Below are 27,404 nucleotides of genomic sequence, written 5' to 3'. Positions count from 1 at the left end.
GCATTCAGTTAGTCTTTATCTAGTTCATATTTGACTTTTTCTACCAGAGCAGATAGTGAAGACTTGCATTTAAAAAGGAAGTAAACATATGAACCTTCTGATTAGGGCTGGGTGATTGTGAAAAAAAAATTAAACAGAATATGGCCTTGGTTAATCGTGAAATGTCAGAGCAGAAAGGTAGTGGATACCAGCAGGTATGGATAAAAAGGGGTGGGAGGTGGCTGACCAATCAGGCCACTGAGCAACGGCCTGAAGTTATCCAGTCTGCGGGTTGACGCACAAGTAGAAGCACACCTAGGTGAGCGCAACAGATATTCCTGTGTTTTGCTTAGTGTCATGAAAGCGTGTGAAACAAGAAAAATGTGCGCAGTTATATGTCCTGTTATGGCTAGCAATGGGGGGAGATAGGATTGCAGAGGTTAATTGCCCTAAGCTATTATTACCTCACTACCCCACTACCTCACTATTTAATTGCCATGGGGTTAAAACTAAGGCCTTATGCACACGTTCAGTATTTTTTCTGGTCCTGAAACAACCCGTGAGAAATTGCGGATTGGACATCCGTATTCCATCCGTATTCCATCCGTTGCTGGACCAGACTTCAACTGAGCAGTGAATGAATGGCAGACCCCCTCTGCGGCATCAGACCCCCTCTGCGGCTGCATCAGACCCCCTCCTGCGGCTGCATCAGACCCCCTCCTGCGGCTGCATCAGACCCCCTCCTGCGGCTGCATCAGACCCCCTCCTGCGGCGGCATCAGACCCCCTCTGCGGCATCAGACCCCCTCCTGCGGCATCATCAGACCTCCTCTGCGGCGGCATCAGACCCCCTCCTGCATCATCAGACCCCCTCCGGCGGCATCAGACCCCCTCCGGCGGCATCATCAGACCCCTCCTGCGGTAAGGATGCGATCTCCTATGCGATCCTCCTGTGCCGTTCTGCCTTCAGCGCTCTTAATTGATTCATTGATACTTTCCTAACCACATAGTAAACACCAATTTATTGAGCTAATTGGTAATGATGATTGGCAGCTGGGCTACAAAGGTACAAGTACCAATTACCTCAATAAATTGGGGTGTTGATTGTAAACACCCCAATTTATTGAGGTAATTGGTACTTGTACCTTTGTAGCCCAGCTGCCAATCATCATTACCAATTAGCTCAATAAATTGGTGTTTACTATGTGGTTAGGAAAGTATCAATAAATCAATTAAGAGCACTGAAGGCAGAACGGCACAGGAGGATCGCATAGGAGATCGCATCCTTACCGCAGGAGGGGGTCTGATGCAGCCGCAGGAGGGGGTCTGATGCAGCCGCAGGTTCAGACTGAGGAATTCTCGCGGAAAATGTCCGCGGAATTCCGTCAGCTGTCCGCCCGGAGATCCGGAGAACTATAGATCCCAGCACTTCTATATACTGCTGTGCACAATAGGAGCATGAGTTATCCATATTTTTCTACGGAAATACGGATGCCAAACATGTTGCAATCCGCAAACAATCCGTAGACAATTGATGTCAATGAGAGCATCCGTGAAAAAATCTGGGTCCGCACCCGGTCCGCACTAGGACATGTCCTTTTTTTTTACGGATTGATTTTCATCCATTTCTGCTACTGATCGTGTGAATAGCCCAATAGACTTCAATGTGCACTAACTCGGATACGGAAATACGGATCCGTAAATTACGGAACGTGTGAATAAGGCCTAATAACCCATGCATACCTGCTCACAATACCCCCAGTGCACTACTGCTTTACTCTCCAGGTCCCTGCTCTTTGATAGCCTGCTTAGCCAATCACTAGCTGCAACGGGAGACTCAAGCAGGAGCGCTCCGGGATGATCATGGGCTGTTTATTATTTTTGATTCCACAACAGTTAAATAGTTAAAGGGGTTATCCAGCGCTACAAAAACATGGCCACTTTTCCCCCTACTGTTGTCTCCAGTTCAGGTGCAGTTTGGAATTAAGCTCCATTTACTTAAATGGAACGGAGTTTCAAAACCCCACCCAAACTGGAGACAACAGTAGGGGGAAAGTGGCCATGTTTTTGTAGCGCTGGATAACCCCTTTAAGGCCAATAGGGGCTAGGGTTCTGTGATACACTGTAACAAACCCACAGCTGTTTGAGTAGGACTGGGGCTCTGTAATACACTGTAACAACCAATATATACAATAGTAGTGAAGGAAAAAAGTGATTTGCTCACCATGTAGCCGCCAACTTCGGGTTATGAAACCCACTGTGCTCCAATTGTAAGGAGCAATATACTCACAGAGTCGATATGACTTAAATCTTTTTTATTTTCTTCTTTTAAAGTGAATGCAGCAAAAAGTTAACATGCTCACAGCTGATGTTACTCTCAGACTCGTACGCCCAAATACGTCCTCCTCGCGGACGTTTCGGAGGATACAGACTCCTCCTTCCTCATGCGCGAGGACGTAAGGGAGAGGGCGTCCTCGCGCATGAGAAAGGAGGAGTCTGTATCCTCCGAAACGTCCGCGAGGAGGACGTATTTGGGCGTACGAGTCTGAGAGTAACATCAGCTGTGAGCATGTTAACTTTTTGCTGCATTCACTTTAAAAGAAGAAAATAAAAAAGATTTAAGTCATATCGACTCTGTGAGTATATTGCTCCTTACAATTGGAGCACAGTGGGTTTCATAACCCGAAGTTGGCGGCTACATGGTGAGCAAATCACTTTTTTCCTTCACTACTATTGTATATATTGGATGTTTTGTCCGGACTGGTGGAGTTCGGAAGTGTGGAGGGTGCTCATGAGCATTATAGTGCGTGTTACTTTTTGCTAAACAACATACACTGTAACAACCCCTCAGCTGTATAAGTGGGGTTAGGGCACTGTGATCAACAGTTTGGTGTAAGGAGGGACTGGCTGTCATACATGGGCGGTGGGCACACCCTGGACTCTCAATAGCCTCATGCGGTCATTCACCACATGGTCAACGTTAATTCCCAGGTTGAAATTCAAGTGGTGACAACTTTGGGAATATTGTGCATCTCTGTTCTGGCCAGATGTGAATGACATATTGTCAATTTTAGTAGCAGCAAAGCTGCAAAGTGACACTGTCCCTCTGTAATCCCAAAAACAATTTATAGAGGGTCAGCTCTTCATTGACATAGTGTTCTGTTTTACCATTGGCACCATGATCATCAGAGATATAGGCAATGATGGGGAGGTTATTGTATTCTGCTGTTGTATTGATTAAGCAGAATCAGGCCCTGAACTGATAATGACCCTCAGGATGACAAAGAAGGGGGGGGGGGAATAAAAAGTAGCATAAACTGTCAGCGTCGGGTATGGCAAAAAGCAATCTGACAAGACACAGACAGTGAGCCCTAAGCTGACCCCGCCCACGGTCCCTGCCTACTTGCCCTATACTCAATAGGGTGAAACACAGATCAGCGACAAACAAACACAATAAATCCAAGGTCAACAATCCGAGTCGGTAACGGCGGGCAGCAAAAGTACAAAATTGGCAGACAAGTCGGGTAAACGTGAACAGTCTACAAGGGCCCTATTCCACCGGTACGATTATTGTTCGCATAATCGTTAACGATTAACGATCTCAAACAATTGCTATTGCAAAATACCTGAAACCGTTCACTTATTTCCATGAAACGATAATCGTTACTTATGATTGTATTTGCGATCGTTTTTTCTTCACTATTGCGTTCGTATCTACTGCGAATGACCGAACGACGTGTTATTCAATGCGAACGATTTGCGAATCAAGCTAGCAGAGTAACTCTTGCATTGCCAGAGGCTAAGAGACAAAGCAGGTGGGGCTGAACAAATAAAAACAGAACCTTGTTCAGACCAGGTTTAGTGCCTTCTGCGCCGCACAACCCGAACTGAGGAGCGCAAAGCCACATTCCTGACAAACTTTACAAGGACTGTTCATCTGTTCTGTGGTCCACCGTAGTCTTAACCCCCTTAGTCACCTGCCTATATAAATCCTAGCTAAGGCGCAATTACCCCCAAAAAAAATAACAGAAACAAAATGGGGAGATTTATCAACAAGGGGGTTTCTGTGTGTGGTCTTGTTCTGCTATGGCAAGAATAGACTGGTGTATTGGAAAGTGTAATTTACTATCAGGGATAAGCCTAATCTATTTTTTGTGGTGTTGATTTGTTTGTATCAGAATTGTCTCTAAATAGTCTCATTAGCCCAGATTTATCAGGCTGACTGAAGCTCAGGTTTAAAAGGGTATTCCACCCAAGAGCTAAAAAAAAATTAAACCATGGTCTTACTCACTAAGTCTCCCTGAGCATTTTAAGCCATATCCCGTCTTTCTAGCTGCCGCTATTCCTGAGCTACAAGTTTTTCTAAAAGCTGGTCTATATCTAAGATGGCGCTGGCCTGGAAACTACATTTCCCAGCATGCATTGCCCCTCAGAGCTAACTGCCAATTATCTACCTCATCTTGTAGTATGTGCCCATCGATGACTCAATCTGCTTCTGCTTTAGGGCAGCTTTACACGTACTGGATCTGCAGCGGATTTCACACTGCGAATTTGCAGCGAAATCCGCCACGGATCCTGCAGTGTGAAGCTGAATGGGTCCCATACATGCAGCGGATCCACTGCCTGCATGGGACCCGGCCCCTTTAACCCCCCCCCCCCGCTGCTGGCCGCTCACAGCCCTGAGCATACATTACCTGCTCCTGTCCCGCTCAGCCAATCAGTGCTGCCGTGCATTGATTGGCTGAGAAGGACCGATGGGAGCCAGAAGCCTGACATGCAGCCACGTCGCCGAGCAGGTAATGTATGCTCGGGGCTGCGGGGGGTTAACTCCCATACTCACAGCGGGATGTCAATCCCGCTGCGAGTATGTGCTTTATAGGAATGAATGGGACTGGATCCGCAGCGGATCTCGCTGTGGATCCAGTAGGTGTGAAGGCAACCATACACTGTAAACAAAATATCTATCAATCTGTTATCCACAGGGGAGGGGATGCCTTGGGTCAGGTCCCTTAAACGTATCCTCTCAATAGCACACCTCAAAGTTAATAAGGCTCCACTGTAGTGCAGTTTAACAAATTTATTCAGGTATATTCTCAATACCGTTAACTCCAACACAAAGAAACATCTGTGGTGACCGTGATGAAATGCCTCCTAGCACCCACACAGTCTGGCTGATTTTCAGCTTACAGGTACCAGTCCTATAATCCATCTGATTTCCACTGGGCTGAATTCTCTCCCTTTGTGGCAAATCCAGCTCCTGTGCTGTGATCTCTGGCTGTTGTTTTCACATCTGGCTTTCTTTCTCACTATTTCTACCTCATACACAGGACCTTGCTTCCTTTTACCTCACAGAACATTGACTGGACTCCCCTCCTGATTCTTATATGCCCCTTATCTCCCTGGATGCACAACACAGTTCTCACTGTTAACTCCCTCACTGCTGGACAACTAGCAATGTTGTGTGCTGGCACTTCTGGCATTCTCTAACTGCCAGAGGTAATTAATTAACCCTTGACAGTCAAGCTTACCCTTGGCCGCATATCCATCTACATAGATAGATTAGGAAGAGGCTGCTGTTCTGATGTTTCCCTGTCCCTTGGCGAGGTGCGCACTGATTGATGTGATGTCAGTGGTGGGCGGGGTTAGAGACAAGGTGTTACAGCTTGCCTTGCAACAGAACAGACTGAATTCATGTGACTTTGGTTTAAAAGGGAGGGGAAGGACAGAGGAGCTAAGACTGTGTGGACCAGGAAGTGAGGATTTTCTGCAGTTTCAGGGTGTGAGTCAGGATGTGTTGCAGACAAAGGGGGAGATTTATCAAAGGGTGTAAAATATAGACTAGTGCAAACTGCCCACAGCAACCAATCACAGCTCAGCTTTCCTTTCACCAAAACTGGAAGCCGAGCTGTAATTGGTTGCTGTGGTCAGTTTGCACCAGTCTAAATTTTCCACCCTTTGATAAATCTTCCCCAAACAGTCCAATTCATGTGATAGAAACCTATTACAAACAAACATAGATTATGGATGGGGATTGAACAGGGTTAATTTTTTTAAGAGTACCCCTTTAATAACTTCATGAGCTTTGGTATAAAGAAACCTTAGCTGTGATTGGTTGCTGTGAGAAATACCACACAATGTGAGTTTCAGGCTACTTGATAAATCCAGACTAATATTGGGCAAATTGAGAAAAAGGTGCACGTCATTGTAGTTAAAGGCTAGACAACCTTGCCAGTCATACTCACCAAGTCCCTTTGAGTAGTTTAAGCTGCTGTTCTCGTTTTTTAACTTTTTTCTAAGTGGTTGTATACAGCTAACATGGCGCCAGATGGTAAACTACATTTTCCATCATGCAGTCCAGCCCCATCATCAGACCATACCTGTCCCCCCCAGTAAACAAAGGTGTCTGACACATGTCAGAAGTGGCATCAACACTGACTCCCCCGGCAAGCAAACCCCTGCGGACGGTCTGCGGGGGAGGCTGTGTAGATGCTTCTGCTGATATGTATTTGTCCGGGGGCGGCTGGCCATTGGAAGGATGTGTAGATGCTGCTGCTCACACTGCCGCTGTGGCAGGCTATGTAGATGCTGGTGTGTATATGCTAGAGGCTATGTAGATGGAGGGGGGTGGGAAATTTGAGCTGTTGTGGGGAGGCTGCATTGAGATTCTGCAGACGTATCTGTTCAGAAAGGGGGGGGTGCTGCAGGAGAGCAGATAGTTCTGTCATGTTCCTGAACAGCATCCTTGCAGTGGTCACATGATCACTGTGACATTTCCTGTAGGCCGGTGTAGCTGTCATTGCTTAGCTAACCCTGCCCATGGGGAGGAGAAGAAAAGGAGTTTAACAGAGTGGACCTGCACAGTAGCTGATTTCTTCAGTTGAGTGGGAGAATCGGCGGGGCAAGCTGAGGAACGGTGTAAGAACAAAAATAAAAGCATATTACAGAATGCAGTATGCGTAAATAATGAAAGTTTTGAGGGGAATACACCTTTAACTCCCCCTCTCCTCAGGTACTCCGTGTATTGTAGTGAGCTCCTCCCCTCCCACAAAAATGTCCCTAGTCCATACCAAATAAAAAATAAACATCCCACTCACCTTTAGGGTACAAACCCACTCGCCGGATCCGCAGTGAGTTCCTTGCTGCGTTTTTGCAGCGAGACTCACCTGCGGATCCCGGTCCTATACTTTCAATGACAGACAAACACGCAGAAGGGATGTACATCCCTGCTGCGAGTTTGTCTGTAACCCGCCGATCAGGTGAAGTATATGCTCCAGCCAGCCGCCCGCCCGCAGCCCCGGCCGCCCGAGAGGGATATCTGGCTATTCCCGTGTTTTGAGACTCGCACCTGAGGCTCCATGGACCCCTTCTTTGCATATAAATTCTCGATTTTTAAAAAATTGTCTTGATTTAAATCTTGATTTATTTATTTATTAGTGTAATATTAGTGGCAGTATTGGCAGTAGTAGTATCAGGAGTGAGGGTAGTAGTGGGAACAGTATGGGCAGTAGTAGTATCAGGAGTAGGGGTAGTAGTGGGAGCAGTATGGGCAGTAGTAGTATCAGGAGTGAGGGTAGTAGTGGGAACAGTATGGGCAGTAGTAGTATCAGGAGTAGGGGTAGTAGTGGGAACAGTATGGGCAGTAGTAGTATCAGGAGTAGGGGTAGTAGTGGGAGCAGTATGGGCAGTAGTAGTATCAGGAGTGAGGGTAGTAGTGGGAACAGTATGGGCAGTAGTAGTATCAGGAGTAGGGGTAGTAGTGGGAGCAGTATGGGCAGTAGTAGTATCAGGAGTGAGGGTAGTAGTGGGAACAGTATGGGCAGTAGTAGTATCAGGAGTAGGGGTAGTAGTGGGAACAGTATGGGCAGCAGTAGTATCAGGAGTAGGGGTAGTAGTGGGAACAGTATGGGCAGTAGTAGTATCAGGAGTGAGGGTAGTAGTGGGAACAGTATGGGCAGTAGTAGTATCAGGAGTAGGGGTAGTAGTGGGAACAGTATGGGCAGCAGTAGTATCAGGAGTAGGGGTAGTAGTGGGAACAGTATGGGCAGTAGTAGTATCAGGAGTAGGGGTAGTAGTGGGAACAGTATGGGCAGTAGTAGTATCAGGAGTAGGGGTAGTAGTGGGAGGAGTATGGGCAGTAGTAGTATCAGGAGTGGGTGACACATACACACAGGTAAAGGGTGGCAGCAGAGACAACTTCTTCACAGTGCTTACAATACCCCTCACCCTATTATACTGTAAGGGGCACAAGTCCATGAACGCTCCTGTTAAGCCAACATGTACGGTCGGGCTCGTGTTCTCCTGTTCTCTCAGAAGTAGCAGCCAATATATGAGGCAGTCACTACCAGCTGTGCAAGCAGCTTAGTGCATGTACTGGGCACAGAGTGGGCACTCACCATGTGCTGATACCTCAGCCAAGACCTGGTCCGTCAACTTAATCACTCCGGGCTGCTCATTGCCCGGCTGCTGCTCCTGGTGCTGTTCTCATGGGTGCGGGCTGGCATCTAATGGGTGGGTGGATGCAGTGAGTCATTGGTGGGTGGGTTTATGGGGGCGGGCAGCAGCGATCTCCTCCGTGCGTGCAGGTAGCGATTTCATATTGGGGTGGGCGGCAGAAGCGATGTCATGGGTGTGGGTGGGGAATGCTCTAACCTGCAGGAGGATCAGCTTGCCCAGAGTGCCACTGCTTCCCCTGCAGGTCAGTGCGGACTTTTTGTTTGAAAATCGAAATTCCACTTTTTAAAGAAATTGAAATGGATTTTCAAAATCTAGGCGGATTAACCAAATTAATTAGATTAATCGTCCAGTCCTATGTTTTATATATATATGTATTGTACATACTGTATACTCCTAAATAAGACATAGGATGCAACCTCTGTTTTAATTGTAAACACAATAATCCCAAAAGCAGAAAAAAACACATGTAGGTGCATCCATGAATAGTCCAAAATATACAAATTTTCTTTTACATCAATCCACATAATACAAAAACAAAAAACGAACAAAAAAAAAACATTAAAAATACTTAAAAACACCCATGGAGGGTGAACCATTCACAGAAGAAAGCATGATGTGCTATACTCCATACCGGGTAGCTATCCCTATGATTTGGTACTTCAGGGCCCACAATAATCTTAAATAAATTCCATTCCATTTTTTGGGTAAAGTGCATATGATATAAAACCTATAATCTAAATATATGAACAAGTCACTATTATGTGACTTTGCATATTGCTGTTTCCTTTGTTTCCCTTGATTTCTTCATTCTTGCTATTGGAATTCTGTATTTTGCACTACTTGGTTTCATTTAGCACTAGCACTTTATTGTGGTAGTAGTGACTTGTTCATATTTTTAGATCAGCGTTTCCCAACCGGGGTGCCGCGGCACACTGGGGTGCCAGGAGAACCGGCCAGGGGTGCCGCGGGATCCCGGTGGGAAATGTGCACTGTCTCTTTAAGCATCCCTAGAAGCTGCGGCTGCGCAGCTTCTAAGGATGCACAGATGACTTTGATGTTCCGCCCGCACTGTGAGCGGGCGGAACATTGAAGTGAGCATAATGTAGGAGCAGGACCTGTCAGCGTCCTGCTCCTACATTCACTCCCATAGGCCCACCGGCACTTCATACCTGCAGCCTATGGGACCCCAGGACGTGACCTCTCCGGCAGGCGTGATGATGTGACGTCATCATGCCTGTCGGAGGTCCCGTCCCCGCGGCTCGCAAGAAGGAGCCCGAAGAGTTAGGAGAGCTGCTCCCTGCAGCCACACAGTGCGGATTAGGTGAGTAGGATGTTTTTTTTTTGTTTTTTTTTAGGAGCACATCTGGGGGCATTATTATTGTATGGGGGCACATCTGGGGGCATTATTATTGTATGGGGGCACATCTGAGGGCTTTTTTATTGCATGGGGCACATTTGGGGGCATTATTATTGTATGGGGGCATTATTATTGCATGGGGGCACATTTGGGGGCATTATTATTGTATTGGGGCACATCTGGGGGCATTATTATTGTATGGGGAATCATCTGGGGGCATTATTATTGTATGGGGGTACACAGCAAAGGGCATTATTAGTATTTGGGAACAGCAGGGGATTCTACATACAGGGGGCAACCTACATTCCTACTTGCTTTACTGCACATAACACCAAACAGCGCAGTTACTATGGGAGCCTATAGGAGGGAGAAAGGAAATAAAGTTGCTAGAAATGTGCGGAGCCTAAGATGTTTGTCTCGCAGGTTCTGAAGAGATGAAACGTAGCTGGAAGAAATCATCATGGTGGTCTGGGCCAGATGGAGAGGAAAAGGGAAAGTGACGCCTTAGATCGAAGAAGACATCACCTGTGAGTCACTGTATGACGGTTTTCTTATTTTGTAGAACATTATTTAGTAGGGGTGCCCCAAGGTGGAAAAGGTTGGGAAGCACTGATTTAGATTATAGGTTTTACAGCATATGCACTTTACCCAAAAAATAAAAAATAGGGAATAATGTGAACATTTATATTCTTTGGAATTTATTAAGCATTATTGTGAACCCTGAAGTACCAAATCATAGGGATAGCTACCCGCTATAAAGTATAGCATATCATGCTTTCTTCTGTGTTAACGGTTCACCCTTCATGGTGTTGAAGTGTTTTTAATGTTTTTCTGTCTAGTTTTTTGTGTTTTTATTATGTGGATTGCTGTAAAAGAAAATTTGCATATTTTGGACTATTGATGGCTGCACCTACATGTGTTTTTTCTGCTTTTCGGATGAAAATATCACTGCCAGATCATGAACATGTTACTACCACATAGTGACTGCAAAATATACTGCATATTACAATCATACTTTTACCAAATAAAAACCACTATACACAATCCAATATTACCTCACATGGTGACCATATAGTGTTACCAGTTCCACACAGGAGCTCTCCATACATTATGAGTGATTACAGAACAATTACATTCAGTAACTCACAGGCGGCGTCTTCTCTTTTTGGAGTCATTAACTTCCTTTCCTTCTTCATCTAGCCCAGACTGACTTCTTTCAGTCACAACTTGTCTCAGAATCTACTTGACAAATATTTTAGGTTCCACACTTTTCCAGCACCATCCTTACCTATATACAAAACCTCCCTTTCATAGTGCCCTGTACAGAAATAAGACCTTAATTAATCCTTATGAAGGTCCTTCTGTGCCCTGTCATAATTGTTAGAACCTCCTGTGCTCCGTCTAAATCCCATGTAGTATTGGGACCCGCTGTACGACCTGTATAATTTTTGCCCTTTTTGTGGCCCCTCAGTGCCCCCATGTATAGTATTGGACCCCCTCTATATATTATTTGCCCCACTTTGTGCCTCCTTTATAGTATTAGGCCGCTCAATGCTCCCTCTGTAGTATTAGCCGCCTCTTTCCTTTTATAGTATTTCGCCCCATCTGTGTCACCAGTATACTATTGAGCCCACCTTGTGCCTCCTGTATACCAAAAAACACAACTCGCCTTTCTCTATCTTCTACATGCTGCAGATCCTGCAGCCTGGCTTGATAATGTCAGTCTATGCGCCAGGCTACGTGAATGAGTGACAATGGCGACGTCCTGCAAGGGGTGAACATCGCAAATAGAACACCATCCTGCTGTCTCCCCCTAGTGGTCTGGCGGCCATTTCTGCGATGTCACTGATCACACAGGGTCTGGCAGTATCTCTGAATGGGCAATGGTGCCAGCATCGTGATGCAGCAGAAGCAAGTACACAGATGTAGAGGACCACCAAAGGATCTTTTGGTCCTCCAGTGGCCCAGTCCAACAACTCTTTGCCTGTAACACCCCAGTCAGTAGTAGGCTACAAGTTGCTCTGGTTAGTTAGAAAGGACTCTGGACTGGCAAAGCCTCACTTACTGATCCCCAGTCCCATGACCACACGGCCACCGGGCAGTGTCTCGCCAGCAGTGGCCAGCACCACAGCCCCAGCAGTGAAGAGCAGGATGCCCGTTCTGTGCCCCACTATGCCACTGATTACCCTACGTGCCAATGTAGACATCGCTGCCGCCCCCACTGTGCTGGACACCAGCAGCTTCTGCCGCAGCGCAGACAGGTTCATGTCCCTCTTCTCGGCCCTGGACACCCCGTGTCATAGCCAAAGGGGAACCCTCCCAGGACAGAGTACACGAACAACAGGGTGACATTCTGCTGGCTGGAACAGCCTGCATGCCACCCGCTCTAGGTTCTCTCTGGCCGTGGAGGACAGACAGGAAGCTGCACTCACTTGGCTATTGATGCTGATGCTCGAGTCTGCTCAGTGCACTGATCAGCAAGTAAGAGGTTAAGGTATTTAACCCCTTACTTTTTGGGGTATGCTGGTGTGGGTGCAGTAGCAGAGCAATCTGTCCCCCAGGGGGTTAAGCCCCTGTGAGCCAGACTGTAACATTGCATCGGGGGTTTTAAAAAAGTCTGCTCAAAAGCAGAAGCTTTTTGCTTTTGGGCAGGAGATCCTGAAGAGCAGGGAATCCCGACTTTATGAGGGATTCCCTGACCCTGTACTGTACAGAGCAGTGCGCTATGCACCACTTCTTACTATACAGCACAAGATGGTAAGTAGTGATGGTATTGCATTACTACTTTGCCTCTTACACTTCGTGGAGGGGGCGCTCTGCTCCCAACCCGCAGAGCGAACTGGCTCCACATTAGGTGGGGTAATATACTACCTCTAGTGTAGAGTCAGCTTGCGACCCATGTACAACTATTTTAAATAGTCACACGATGAAAGTAGGCATGATCGGCCTATGCTGGGGAAAAGTCACAAAATTTTGCAACTTTTCCACTACAAAAAAGTGGCCTTTATTTTTGATAAATCTCCCCAAAAACGTCTACAGTTTAGCACAGGCAAATGGGTGTGTGGCGTATAAAAGGGATGTGGTATAATAATTGTTCAATAATTGTGATGTGGATTTAGGCTATAGTCGCCCAGTCCTACTTCTGACCCGAATTTGTATTTTAGCACCATTGGTAGATATGTATTTATTCATGTACATACAGACAATCATTTTGAATTTAATCAACATGGTTTGCAAGTACTCTGAATATGAGAATTATGGTCATATGGTCCAATAAAATGGCAAGCATCATAATGTCATCATAATTTCAAGGGCAGCATGGTGGCTCAGTGGTTAGCACTGTAGCCTTGCAGTGCTGGAGTCCTGGGTTCAAATACGACCAGGGACAACATCTGCAAAAAGTTTGTATGTTCTCTCCGTGTTTGCGTGGGTTTCCTCTGGGTACTCTGGTTTCCTCCCACACCCAAAAACATACAGATAGGTGAAGCACTGTGGAATCTGTGTGCGCTATACAAATAATAATAAAAAAAAAGAATGTGGCCATTTAGCCTGCACAAGTGTAATCACAGAAATTGTAAACTAAAGCTGTTGACCAAACCCTTTTATGAAATGGGGACAGAAACGTAAACTACTTGCCAAGCACTATTGGAACAGTTTATTTATTTTACAGTTGCGTAAGGATGGAACCAACATCACAGCATTATATAGCATCTTAAACCCTTTAACCCCTTAAGGTCAAAGCCTATTTTCGTTTTTGCGCTTTTGCTTATTCCATTTTAAGTTTAAAAGTCCATAGCGCTTGCATTTTTTCACCTAGAGACGTATATGAGCGCTTATTTTTTGCGAAACCAATTGTACTTTGCAATGACAGGCATTATTTTTCCATAACATATGCTGCGAAACCGGAAAAAAATCATTTGCGCTGTCAAATTGAAAAAAAAACGAATTTGTTTTGATTTCGGGGAGTCTTGCATTTACGCCGTCCGTCCTATGGTAAAACTGACTCGTTATGCATGTTCCTCAAGTCGTTACGATTACTATGATATATAACATGTATAACTAATATTGTATCGGATGGCCTGTAAAAAATTCAAACCATTCCCAGGCTTATAGCGCTTTTATCCTTTGGTCTATGGGGCTGTGTGAGGTGTCAGTTTTTGCGCCATGATGTGTTCTTTCTATCGGTACCTTGATTGCGCATATACGACTTTTTGATCGTTTTTTATTACATTTTTTCTGGATTTGATGCGACCAAAAATGCGCAATTTTGCACTTTGGAATTTTTTTGCGCTGACGCCGTTTACCGTGCGAGATCAGGAATGTGATTAATTAATAGTTCGGGCGATTACGCGCGCGGCGATAGCAAATATGTTTATTTATTTATATTTATAAAATGGGAAAAGGGGGGTGATTTGGACTTTTATTAGGGTAGGGGATTTTTTATTAATAAAAACACTTTTTTACTTTTTTTTTTTACTGTAACTAGAAGCCCCCCTGGGGGACTTGTATATAGACAGCACTGATCTCTCATAGAGATCAATGCTGTGTATATACACAGCAAAGATCGATTAGATCGGTCATAGATTACTATGGCCTGCTGCAGGCCATAGCAATTTATTGCCGAGCCGGGATCAGCGTCATTCCGACGCTGAGGCCCGGCACGGGCAGAAGAACGGATCTCCCCCCCGCGATCGCATCGCGGGGTGGAGATCCGTCCCACTAGACACCAGGGACGTGCGGCGCAGTGCCTCTAAGTGCAGCTGTCAACGGGACCCGCGCCGGCTAATAGAGGCACTGCCCGGCTGCACATGTCAGCCGGGATCAGCGACGTTCAGAGTGCGGTCCTGGCGGGACCCCGCTCTGAACACCCCGAGCAGCACCATGACGTATCAGATACGTCATGGGTCGCTAAGGGGTTAAGGACCAAGCAAATTTTTATTTTTGCAATTCTATTTATTCCTCTTTGCACTTTTTTTTTTATTTCTTTTCAAGATTAAAAAGAAAATTCATACATAAGAAAACATTCCCACTTGTAGCATTCCCACTGCTACAAAATTCCTCTGTTTATTTAAAAGGACACACTGCTAGCTTTTCTTTACAAACAGGCCCATATGAGGTTATTTTTTGCAACAACTTTGAACTGAAATTTTACTTTAAAAATGTGTTTAACCCCTTAAGGACAGAGCCTGAAATGGCCTTAATGACAGAGACAAATTTTATGAATATGACCTGTGTCACTTTAGTCATTAATAACTTCGGGATGCTTTTACCTATCCGGCTGATTCTGAGATTGTTTTCTCGTGACATATTGTACTTTACATTTCTGGTAAATTGGAGTCGATACTCATAACAAATCTTTATGAAAAAAAACCAAATAATGTGAAAAAATGTGAAAAAATGCATTTTTCCAACTTTGAAACTTCTTTGCGTATACAGAAAGTGGTTATACCACATAAATTATATATTAAATAGCATTAGCAACATGTCTACTTTATGTTGGCAGCATTTATTAAACTATCTTTCATTTTTTTTAGACGATAGGAAGCTTAAAACATTAGCAGCAAATTTCCAAATTTTCAGTAAAAATTTCAAAATCAGATATTTTTAGGGACCTGTTCAGATTTAAAGTGTATTTGAGGGGCCTGTATGTTAGAAAGCCCCACAAAGCACCCCATTTCAGAAACTGCACCCCCCAAACTCTGCAAAAGCACATCCAGAAAGTGTTTTAACCCTTTAGGGGAGTCACAGAAATAAAAGCTAAGTGTGTAAGGAATTTGAAAATTTTAATTTTCTGTGCAGAGATTTTATTGTAATCCAATATTTTTCATAATTATAAACCTATTACCAGAGAAATGCACCCCAATAATTATTGCCCCGTTTCTGCAGTTTATAGAAATACCCCATATGTGGCCCTATTGCGCTATTTGACGCAACCACAAGCCTCAGATATAAGGGAGCGCCTAGTGAATTTCAACGCCTCCGTTATATTTGGTCATTTTTGACTGTACCACTTCAGGTTGGCAGAGGCTCTGGGGTGTCAAAACCTAAAAAACACCCCTAAAGGGACACCATTTAGAAAACTACACCCCTCAAGGAATGTAACAAGGGGTGCGGTGAGCATTTGGACCCCACAGGTGCTTCACAGATTTTCCGAACAATATGGCGTGAAAAAAGAAAAATTTATTTTTTACACTAAAACGTTGTTCTAGCCTTCAATTTTTCATTTTCTTAAAGGGATAAGAGGCAAAAAAAAGACAAAAAATGTGTAGTGCAGTTTCTCCCGAGTACAGAAATACCCCACATGTGGCGATAGAGTGCCAAAGGGGCGCAGGACGAGCCTCCAAAGGGAAGGAGCGCCAATTGGCTTTTGGAAGCTGAATTTCACTGAAAAGGATTTCAAGGGCCATGTCGCATTTACAGAGCCCTCGTGCTGCCAAGACACTGGAAACCCCCCACAAGTGATTCCATTCTGGAAACTACACCCCTCAAGGAATCTAACAAGGGGGGCAGTGAGCATATGGACCCCACTGGTGACGGGCACAAATGTGGAACAATGTGACGTGAAAGGGAAAAATTTCATTTTTTCACTTTCATGGCACAAATGTGCCCGTCATCAAGGGGTCCATATCCTCACTGCACCCCTTGTTAGATTCCTTGAGGGGTGCAGTTTCCAGAATGGGGTCACTTGTGGGGGGTTTCCAGTGTTTTGGCAGCACGAGGGCTCTGTAAATGCGACATGGCGTTCATCATCCATTCTAGCCAAATCCAACCTCCAAAATCCAAATGGCGCTCCTTCCCTTCGGAGGCTTGCCCTGCGCCCACATGGCGCTTTATGTCCACATGTGGGGTATTTACGGACTCGGGGGAAATTGCTCTACACATATTGTGTGTTTTTTTCTCTTTTAACCCCTTGTAAAAATGATAAATTCAAGGCTAAACCAACATTATAGTGTAAAAAATGTAATATTTCATTTTCACGCCACATTGTTCCACATTTGTGCCCGTCACCAGTGGGGTCCATATGCTCACTACACCCCTTGTTACATTCCTTGAGGGGTGTAGTTTCCATAATGGGGTCACTTGTGGGGGGTTTCAACTGTCTTGGCAACACAGAGGCCTTTTGAATGCAACATGGCCCCTCAAAATCCATTCCATCCAAATCCAGCCTTCAAAAACGAAATGGTGCTCCTTCCCTTCGGAGGCTTACCCTGCACCCGCATGGCGCTTTATGTACACATGTGGGGTATTTACGGACTCGGGGGAAATTGCGCTACACATTTTGTTTTTTTTCTCCTCTTTTAACCCCTTGTGAAAATGATATATTCAAGGCTAAACCAACATTATAGTGTAAAAAATGTAATATTTCATTTTCACGCCACATTGTCCCACATTTGTGTCCGTCACCAGTGGGGTCCATATGCTCACTACACCCCTTGTTACATTCCTTGAGGGGTGCAGTTTCCATAATGGGGTCACTTGTGGGGGGTTTCAACTGTCTTGGCAACACAGGGGCCTTTTGAATGCAACATGGCCCCTCGAAATCCATTCCATCCAAATCCAGCCTTCAAAAACCAAATGGCGCTTCTTCCCTTCGGAGGCTTACCCTGCACCTGCATGGCCCTTTATGTCCACATGTGGGGTATTTCCGTACTCAGGGGAAATTGCTCTACACATTAAATGTTTTTTTTATCTTTTAACCCCTTGTGAAAATGAAAAAACATGACAAGATTAATGATTTAGAGTAAAAATTTTACAAAAATTACACTAAATGTTGGTCTAGCCTTGATTTTTTTCCATTTCCACAAGGGGTTAAAAAGAAAATGAACACAAAACGTGTAGGGTAGTGTCCCCTGAGTACGAAAATACCCCACATGTGGGCATAATGTGCCATATGGGCACAGGGCAAGTCACCAAAGGGACAGAGCGCCATTTAGAGGCTGGAATGGAGGATGGAGGCCATGTCGCAATTACAAAGCTCCTGTGCTGCCAGGACAGTAGAAACCCCCGACAAGTGACCCCATTCTGGAAACTACACCCCATAAGGAATCTAACAAGGGGTGCAGTGAGCATATGGACCCCACTGGTGACGGGCACTTACGTAGAACATGTGCCGAGAAAATAAAAAATACAATTTTTTTCATTTTCACGTCCCAAATGTGGCCGTCACCAGGGGGCCATATCCCCGCTGCCCCCCTTCTTAGATTCCTTTTGGGGTGTAGTTTCCAGAATGGGGTCACTTGTGGGGGGTTTCTACTGTCCTGGCCGCACAGAGGCTTTGTAATTGCATCATGGCATCCTCTAATGGGAATGGCGGCCATACCTACTTAGCTGGGGAAAAGGGACAATTCTAATTTATTTGGGGGTATTAGGCCAATTATTAGTTTATAAGGTTGAAAATGACAGGTGTCCATCAAATACAACCTGTGTTGATCCAGAGGAAGGCAAAAAACCCTCGTGAGGCAGACGACAGTAGCCTCATCACAGGGGAAAAATTCCTTCCCGATTCCATAATGGCAATCAGAATAATCCCTGGATCAACGTGACCCCTGAAATAGGAATAAGGGACAGAATTTAGATAATGTAGAACCCCAATGACGTGTGGTACGCCTTGGAGCGATCCAGTATGCAGAGGCCGGGGGGATCAGGACAGGTGTCACACTGGAAAATGGCGTCCTTCCTGATCCCCCTGTTACCCCACACTCTGCACTTCTTCTGGGGTCTCCTGTTTTCCAGTGTGGGGGACGTCACCTGGAAAATGTTGTCCTGGTGCGATACGGGGTCCTTCATATCCAGAAGCGCTGGGTCCGCTCTATGGCTGCTAAATATTAGGGCGCTATTACTGCTTCTGATATGTTCGGATCGTGCCGCAAGCTACAGTAGCTCGGGCAGCGAGGGACCGGAAGAGGGGGTGCTGGTATAAAAGTTATCCCCGTACAGGTGGTGACCTTTATCCAGCAGTGGGAAGATCAGTTCCCGGACGATCTTCCCACTTGTTCCGAGGATGGGGGGGGAGGGGGCATCTGGGGGCTGCATTCGGGTGTCCCTTCCTACATACACTCTAAGGGTACGTGCACACTGCGGAATCGCGACAGATAACCCTTCATGCATTCCACAGTTGGCACCTGCTGGCGGAGTGATGCAGGCGCACGTCTCCGTCCGTGTCATAGACTCGATTCTATGCACGGGCGGATTCCGCTCTCTGTCCAACGTGTTCATTCTTTGGATGGACGATGGAATCCGCCTGTGCATAGAATGGAGTCTATACAGCAGGAAAATATACAGCAGCACAGAAAAAAAGGAGATAAGTCTTAATGATGCATAAACTATGCGGTGGGTGCACGCCTCAGCTTACCGGACCAGGTAAGAGGCAATATCCAAGAAACAATGGCAGGAGACAGCACCTCAAAAAAAGATGAGGAGTTTATTCACACCAATGCTGGTGTGAATAAACTCCTCATCTTTTTTTGAGGTGCTGTCTCCTGCCATTGTTTCTTAGAATGGAGTCTATGACACGGGTGGAGACACGCGCCTCCATCAGTCCGCCGGTGGGTGCCAGCTGCGGAATGCACGAAGGGTTATCCTTCGCCATTCCGCAGTGTGCACGTACCCGAAATTTGTAAGTGTACCCTGAGGTACTGTCACAGAGTGTGTAGAATTTCACTCCATACCGTCATCTCTTATTGGGACGGTACTGGCTGAAAAGACGTGTCTGGGGGGCATAGTACGCTACGCTACCCCCAGACACGTCAACGGATGATGAGGATGATGAGGATGAATGGAGGAAAGAAGGATCCCCCCATTCATCCTCACTGGCTGTTTCGGTGTCGGAGGTAATAATAACGTATCCCTCTGACGCCGAAATCACCCTGGGGGCCATTTGTATACGGGGATTGGTATATGGGGTATGTAGTGGTGTAGTGTCAAACTTTATTCAATGTAGTGTGGTGTAATGTAGTGTTTTTTACGTGTTTTTTTACAGTAAGTATAAAAAAAAAACCTACGCCAACAAAGGAGTTGCTGATAAATGCCGCACTTATGTGTGGCACTTATCAGCAGACCGTGGCAGTAGGATATAGAAAAAAACCACCCTACGCCAAAAAGGAGGAGTTGCTGATTAGCAGCGCACTTTCGTGCGATGCTGATCAACACTCAGCGGCGATAGGGTGCGGAAAATAGAAAAAAAAAAATTTGAAAAAAAAAAATAAAAAATTTCTACATTCTGAACATCCCTGTAGCTGCTGATAAGTGTATTACACATATCAGCCGCTAGAGGGCAGCAGAGCGCAAAATACGGAAAGAGCCGACGCTGGAGCCGAAAATAGCCGAGAGAAGCCGAACGTGACGTCACGGAAGAAGCCGAAGACCCGAACGAAGACGAGGATGCCGCGAACCCGGAAGACGCCGATCAGGAGCCCGGGACAGGTGAGTAATGTACAAATACCTGCTCTGGACCCCTCGGCTACCTAGCTGAGGGGTCCAGGGCAGGTATTTACTATTTTGTGGGACTCTGATCGCCGTGCCACCGGCCCGATCGCCGTGAACGGCCGGCCGGCCATTCACGGCGATCGGGCCGGTGGCACGGCGATCACCATTACTTTTTACAGTAATGGCGGTCGGTGCCGTCCTCGGACAGCACCGACCGCCATTTTTTTCCGGGTCATCGGGTCGCCGATGACCCGGAAAGGTTCCGATCGCCGCTATAGGCTGATCTGAATTGATCAGCCTATAGCGGCGATCGTAAGCACGGGGGGTGTTAACCACCCCCCGTGCCGAGAAGCTAAGATGGCCTGCTATGATTTATAGCAGGCCATCTTCCCCAACCGCTGTGTGTGAACACGCAGCGATCGGGGAAACATCGGGCGTAAATTTACGCCCTGATGCGCCAAGTACCAGGGCGCGAGGGCGTAAGTTTACGCCCGATGTCGTTAAGGGGTTAAAGAGTCACTGTCGTATTATTTTTTTTTTTGCAGAAATCAATAGTCCAGGCGATTTTAAGAAACTTTGTAATTGGGTTTATTAGCCAAATCTGCCATTATCTGCATGTAAAAAGCCTTTTCCCAGGTCCCCCCCTCCTTCCTCTTTTTCATCCACTCTGAAAAATCTGAAAATTGTGACTTGTTGCAGGAGTCGTACCCTGTCTGCTCTAGGGAGAGGGGAGGGGGGAGGAGGAAGGAGGGAGTTAGCCGGCAGCAGAAAGCAGATAACAGAGGATTACAGGCAGGGAGCTGGGTGACAGCTGTAATCCGAGCTCAGACAGGTCACTGGTGACTGTCACAGGAGATATCCCATGAGGGATTTGTAGATTAACTCTTTGTTGTCCTGTTTTGGTCTTTTCTTTAGCTCTCTCCATAGGAGAACAATGAAGACAGGGGGGAGAGCTTCAAACTGCTTTTTCATGATAAAAATGCATTTTTCGGATAATAAACCCAATTACAAAGTTTCTTAAAATCGCCTGGACTATTGATTTCTGCAAAAAAAAAATTCACGACAGTGACACTTTAAAGTTACTCTATTCTGATCCTTATAGTAATTTTATTTTTTGGTCTATGGGGCTATCTCTGGGTTCGTTCTTTGTGCCATGATCTGTACTTTTTATCGGTACCTCACTTGCGTATATTTGACTTTTTGATCACTTTTTATTCAATTTTTTTCTGGATGAGATATGACCAAAAATCTGAACTTTTACACTTTGGTAGGTTTTTATATATATACCCTTTACCAACAAGATCGGGAATGTGATAATTTAATAGTTCAGGCGATTACGAATGTGGTAATAGCAAATATGTTGTTTATATGAAGCCATTTAATGCCTTTTAAATGCCACAGAATCTAATAGGTTAAATAGCCGGAAGAGACAAGTGGTCTGTGCTAGTTATAATCCACAGTCCCTGGCTGCTAATAGCAGCTAGGAGCAACACAGTACGTTGTGACCCCTCTCTGTACCCCTTTAGGGATGCCATGATGTAAATATATGTCATGGCACCTTAAAAGGTTACTAGATCGAGTGTCCTAAAGACAGTTGCACTCTCATCAGCTAAAGCAAAAAAAAAGAGGGCATGACTAAAAATTATATGAGGTTGTATATGGTTGAGTTGTGTTTCTTAGGACCTCATGTCACATGGTAGTACTATCATCAGTAACAATATTCTAGAAAGAATAGGGCTCTGTCCCCACTACTGTTAGAGCCTCCACTGGAAATTCAATCACACACTGTATGACTGAAAGAAAAAGTGGGCAGGTTATGTTTTTCTCCCCACCAAATGATGAACACCACAAGAGGACCCTAAGTCAATGGTGTCTGGATGGACCCAGCATTGCCGTCATAGTTTCCAATCTAATAGAAGCCATGAGGGTAGTGTGAACAAAACATTAATGAAAAAAAAGACACTGGAAGCTACAGGCTTTATTTTAATGGGCTTTGCTTAACAAATGGAACTAGGGTAGCAAAAGGTTTTATGTCCTCTGTGGAGTTCAAATACACTGGCATCTTTGGTCTATTTCATCATTTTGTAAAATAAATTGTTTTGTTATGTCTACTTCATTGCTGATTGTAGATTTTAAAGGGGTTGGCCACTTTATAGTAAAATAAATAGTTCCTCTATGAGGTACACAGGGAGCTGCTGTCAGTAAGTGCTGTGACTAATACTGTACACTGAACTATTTTACTATAAAGCGGCCAACCCCTTTAAATGGAACTAATCAGTACGATTGTGCTGATGAGGTTCCCTGCAGCGCTTAATAGATGTGTAAAAGGAGCCTCCCTACCATGCCTTGAGTTGCTCCTTCAGTACCTTCTTGCCGGCAAAACGTCTTTTACTACCATGCGCGAGACAGAGAGGGAGCTGGGATCTAGTGTTCTGGGCTGTGACTAGTCACGGCTTTCTGTCCTGTCAGCTCGCTCTGCGGGGTGACTGACAGGCAAGCTGGCTCTAACGGGTCTCCTTGCCTTTCAATCACCCCGCAGAGCATCCTGACAGGACAGAGCCGTAACTAGTCACAGCCCAGATGACTAGTTTCCAGCTCTCTCTACGCCTCACGTGTGGTAGTAAAAGTTGTTTTGCTGACATAAAAAGGTACCAAAGAAGCAACTTGGGGCATCGTAGGGAGGCTCCTTACCACATCTATTAAGCGCTGCAGGAAACCTAATCAGCTGATTGGTTGCCTTTAGAAAGCAATAAAACTGGAATAAAATTAAACGAAAAAAAAATAGGTAGTACGGCTTTTCCAGCAACCTTTTCAAGCTCTAAACTATGTACAATGATACATACATCACACACATAGTATTTCAGAGTTAGAGCTAAGCACCATGTCACCCTCTAGGGGGAGTAGTAAGCCTATCAAAACTTCAAAGAGACGACGCTGCAAGTCAGCAGTACTGTGGAACAAGTGGATGAAAGAAAAGCCTGAGAGTGACTGTGAAATAGGGCAAATAGTAAGTATGGGACCACTATACTGTACATGTGAATCAGTGCAGTACCTACAAAGTTAGTTGGCAGATGAATGGGCCAGAAGTATCAAGTCTGAGGGTGTGCCTTATCGGTAGGTTACTAAAAGAGGTTGGATCTGAGAGTCAGGCTCTTCTGATAGTGAGTGAAATGTCTAGTTGGGAATTCCACTGTGTTGACCCTTGCATTTGCCTGAATGAGGGGCGCACCCCAGCTCAATGGCGCATACTGATCAAGTCCTGATACTGAGTAATAAGTGGCATCACTAAAGGCTGATACGGGATTCAGAAAAGCTTCTAACACACTCCCGAGGAAGTCATCCTCCTTTATCAGGGATGCTGACCACTTGTTTTCATTTCCTTAAATAGATGGCCAGTACTGCAGTATTATTGTGTTACTGTGCTATAAAAACAAATAGTTTTTCTGGTTCCCTGGGTTGCATAGTGTTTAAATTAAACATACATTTTCTTTCTATTCTTGACATTTTCTGTATATAATCTCCACCACTCCAGTCTAATTTAACCCTCTCTATACCACCAAATGTTGAATGATTAATGTGACCTTTAGGCTTCTCATTAAAATGTCATGATAACGGATCACCGTCATACTTTCTCTTTATGTTGTATAAATGTTCATTGATTCTCTTGCATAGTGGTCTTTTTGTGTGTCCTATATATAATTTATTACATGGGCATTTAATATAGTAAATTACCCTTTTAGTTCAATATGTTATTTGTCCTCTGACTTTTTAGCAAAATGTTCTATCCAAACCTTTCACCTCTTTTACGCATTTCCACGCTCTGTAGGCATTCCCATAGAAAACTCCTCCTTCTCTGGAGAGTTCCTGTCTCGGCCAGAGATGTCAGCAGATTAACATAGTAACATAGTAAATAAGGTTGAAAGAAGACAAGAGCCCACCAGATTGAAAATAAAACACTTCCTGCAGGACATACAGTAGCTAATAAGTACGGGACGACTTGAGATTTTTTAATAGAAGTTAATTACAAATCTATATAACTTTCTGACAAAAGTTAATTTGAAAGAAAAAGATTTTCGCTGGCCAACCCCTTTAACCCCTTCAAGACAGAGCCCTTTGATGTCCGGGTCAAATTAATGCAATGTTCCTCCCTGCCTTCTCAGAGCCATAGAGCTTTTATTTTTTCACCTACAGGGCTGGTTGGGGTGTAATTTTTTTGAGCCATGATCTCAAGTTTTTAGTAATATCATACTGGTGTAACAGAAAAATTTTGATCCCTTTTTATAATTTTTTTTTCTGATATATAATTTTAAAAAATCAGCAATCCTGGTGTTTTTTTATTTTATGCGTTTACGCCATAGCATAGCATAGGTTAGGGTTATCAGCGATCTATGTATAGAGCCTGCCTGAGAGCAGACTCTATACATAGATTGCCGAACAGACAGAACGGAGGTACGTGAATTATCCCTGCCCATCGGCACAAGCGATCGGGATCGCTCAGTGCCAGAAGCTTGTTCTGTCACTGACTACATTAAACTGAGTTCCCTTAAGGGGTTAATGGCAAGCAGCTGCGAGATCGCAGCTGCTTGTCATTACCTCCGGCCCCAGACACACTGATGTGTGTGGGACTGCTTTAACTGCAGCGGTCCCGCACACAACCAGAGCCCCTTCAGTCAAGAACGTATATATACATTCCTACGGTAGGTGCAGTAGGAACATACATATACGGATTGCTGACGTGAAGGGGTTAAGTGGTAAAGCAGGGAGCTACCACCACAGTACATAGCATAGAAGGAACACTGGTATATATAGATCAGTACAAATTTACTATTTTTCCTTATTTCTGAGGAATTACAGAGTATAATTACAGAACATAAAGGAGAGACTGATCTGTCCTATGTTAGGATAAAGAAAAAATAAACACAAACTAACTTAAAACTGCATGTCTGATTTCAGTCCAAATATAGCACCTAGAAAATATTTATTTTGTGCAAGCTCATGTGTTTGGCTTAAAAAAAAAACTGCATTTGTTAATCTAGACCAAAGATGGGGAACCTTTGGCCCTCCAGCTGTTGCAAAAATATAATTCCCATATCTCCCTTTGGCTGTCCAGGCATGATAGGAATTGTAGTTCTGCAACAGCTGGAGGACCAAAGGTTCCCAATTCCTGATCTAGACAAACAATGTTAGAAATATTTGTATCGGGATTTTACCTGGCTGCGTTCCAGTGGTAGAATCTAGGGGGGCAGTGTCAGCCCATTCTGCTAATGCCACAGGAAAGCGGCGTTTCAGCCAGCCGGTCAACCAATCAGCCTTGCAGAAGTACCGGACAAGTCACCAGCAGTCCAGCACTACCTGCAGAGTTGTGGAAGCATTTGCTGACAGCACACACCAGTGATTGTTCATACTGTATTCCTAGCATTTCTTAGTTTTCTCCTACTGTGACTCCTTAGTATACCTGACCCCAGCTTGTACTCCTGACCTTGGCTTTTGTCTCTTGCTTCTTGTACTGTGCTCCTATCTGTGTCTGACCTTGGCTTGATTAATGGTTCTGTCCTGTGGGCTGTATTAGACGGCCGGATCACTACAGTAACTAGCATCGATCTGCTAGATTGGCGCTTGTTTACTGGGCATATTACAGTGCTCAGTTGCAGAAAGGGCTAATGGCTGATGTCTGCGTAAAGAAAATAATAAAGTTCATACATTACCTCTCCACGTTCCCCAGTGTTTTCTTTGCTTCTCCAGGAAGCTGATGGTGCGACTCTAGAGCCAGTCTCTGAAGTGAAAGGCAATTCAGCCAATCACTGACTGCAGCGGTCCAGGTCAGTGATTGGCTGAGCAGCTTGTCACTTCAGGGACCTCTCTGAAATTGCACCAGGGACTGTGGGGAGAAGTGAAGAGAACACCAGGGAGTGGGCAGAGGTAATGTAAGAACGTTATTATTTTCTTTAAACAGTCATCAGCCGTTGGCCACGAATTGCTGTTCCACGTAGCCATGCGCGTCTGGCGGACGATGATTTTAGGTCAGAACCAAATGACACAGTCAGCCAACGACTGTCATTGGCTGATCTTTGTCTTTATTACACAGAGCGATAATCTACCGAATAGGCTTGCACGTGATGTTTCTCTTGTTTTGTGGCTGTACCTAGTTGTTCCTGACGTGGACTAATAACAATCCTCCCTGACTGGTCCTGCACTTAACAGCATAGGGACTGTCGCCTAGGGCAGAACGTTCAAGTAGGCAGGGACAATGGGCTGGGTTTAGTTAGGACTTACTGTTCCTCTATAGATGTGACAATTTGTTAGAAAATATTAACTATTGTAACTATTCAAAATATCGGAATAGACTATAGTCAGTCTTACCCTCCACTCTCTCACTGCAGCTTACCCCTCTACATAGAGAACCTGCAGCTGTTCTAAATGTTTCTGTAAATGGGCAAGGCGGGAGATAACTGATGGCTGAATGATCTTCCGGCTGTCAATTATTTAAGGTGATCTGAAGGGACATTTATGCTAGGTATTCATACACGTTACGTAATATACAAATTTTTTCACTTATTTTTACAAACACTTACTGATACAGAGGAAGGGGGGGAAGCTCCCTGCTATATGAGGCTGTGTTGATGTCTTACAACTTAGAAGAAAGCCTATGAACTTCTTAGACATGACAAACAACATGTTTTTTATAGTAGCTAAACCCTTAACTGAAATTTCATATACAGTGATACCTTGGTTTAAGAGTAACTTGGATTAAGAGCATTTTGCAAGAAGAGCACACAGTTTTTCAAAATTGTAACTTAGTTTAAGAGCATTGTTTTGGTTTAAGAGCTCCCTGTACTGGGTGGAAGGGGTATGGTCTGCACAGGGTGGTCTACAGCACTGTACTCTGACCCAGGAAGTCTCCCTCACCTTCCAAATCATAGCGGATCCACTTCAGGCTGGGGCTTACATGAGGGGACAGGACTATGGGGGTAATTCTAGCCTGTTGTACTACACTACTGCATTATGGGGATCTGCAGCTCCATCCTGTATCTACAAACTGCTGCTGTTTTTCCATTCTTATGCACTTACTATACATTATACTCCACATGCTGATTGCTATGCTGTACAGTAATGTATAATATGACATATTCTGCTGTTTCTAAATGTTTGTTACATTTGTTCTACATGTTATTCAGAGTAAAAAAATATTA

At 44.9% G+C, this 27,404-nt stretch overlaps 1 protein-coding gene across 2 annotated transcripts in view; it reads right to left on the bottom strand.

The window, feature by feature from the left end:
• The window catches only part of REC114 (REC114 meiotic recombination protein), a 109,081-nt gene that overhangs the window by 15,460 nt on the left and 66,217 nt on the right, over nucleotides 1-27,404 (bottom strand). The window lies entirely within an intron of this gene.

This window comes from Dendropsophus ebraccatus, chromosome 1 (genome assembly GCF_027789765.1).
Source record: "Dendropsophus ebraccatus isolate aDenEbr1 chromosome 1, aDenEbr1.pat, whole genome shotgun sequence".
NCBI lineage: Eukaryota > Metazoa > Chordata > Amphibia > Anura > Hylidae > Dendropsophus > Dendropsophus ebraccatus.
The sequence above is the reverse complement of the archived record's forward strand: the minus strand, read 5'-3'. Positions and strand labels throughout refer to the sequence as shown.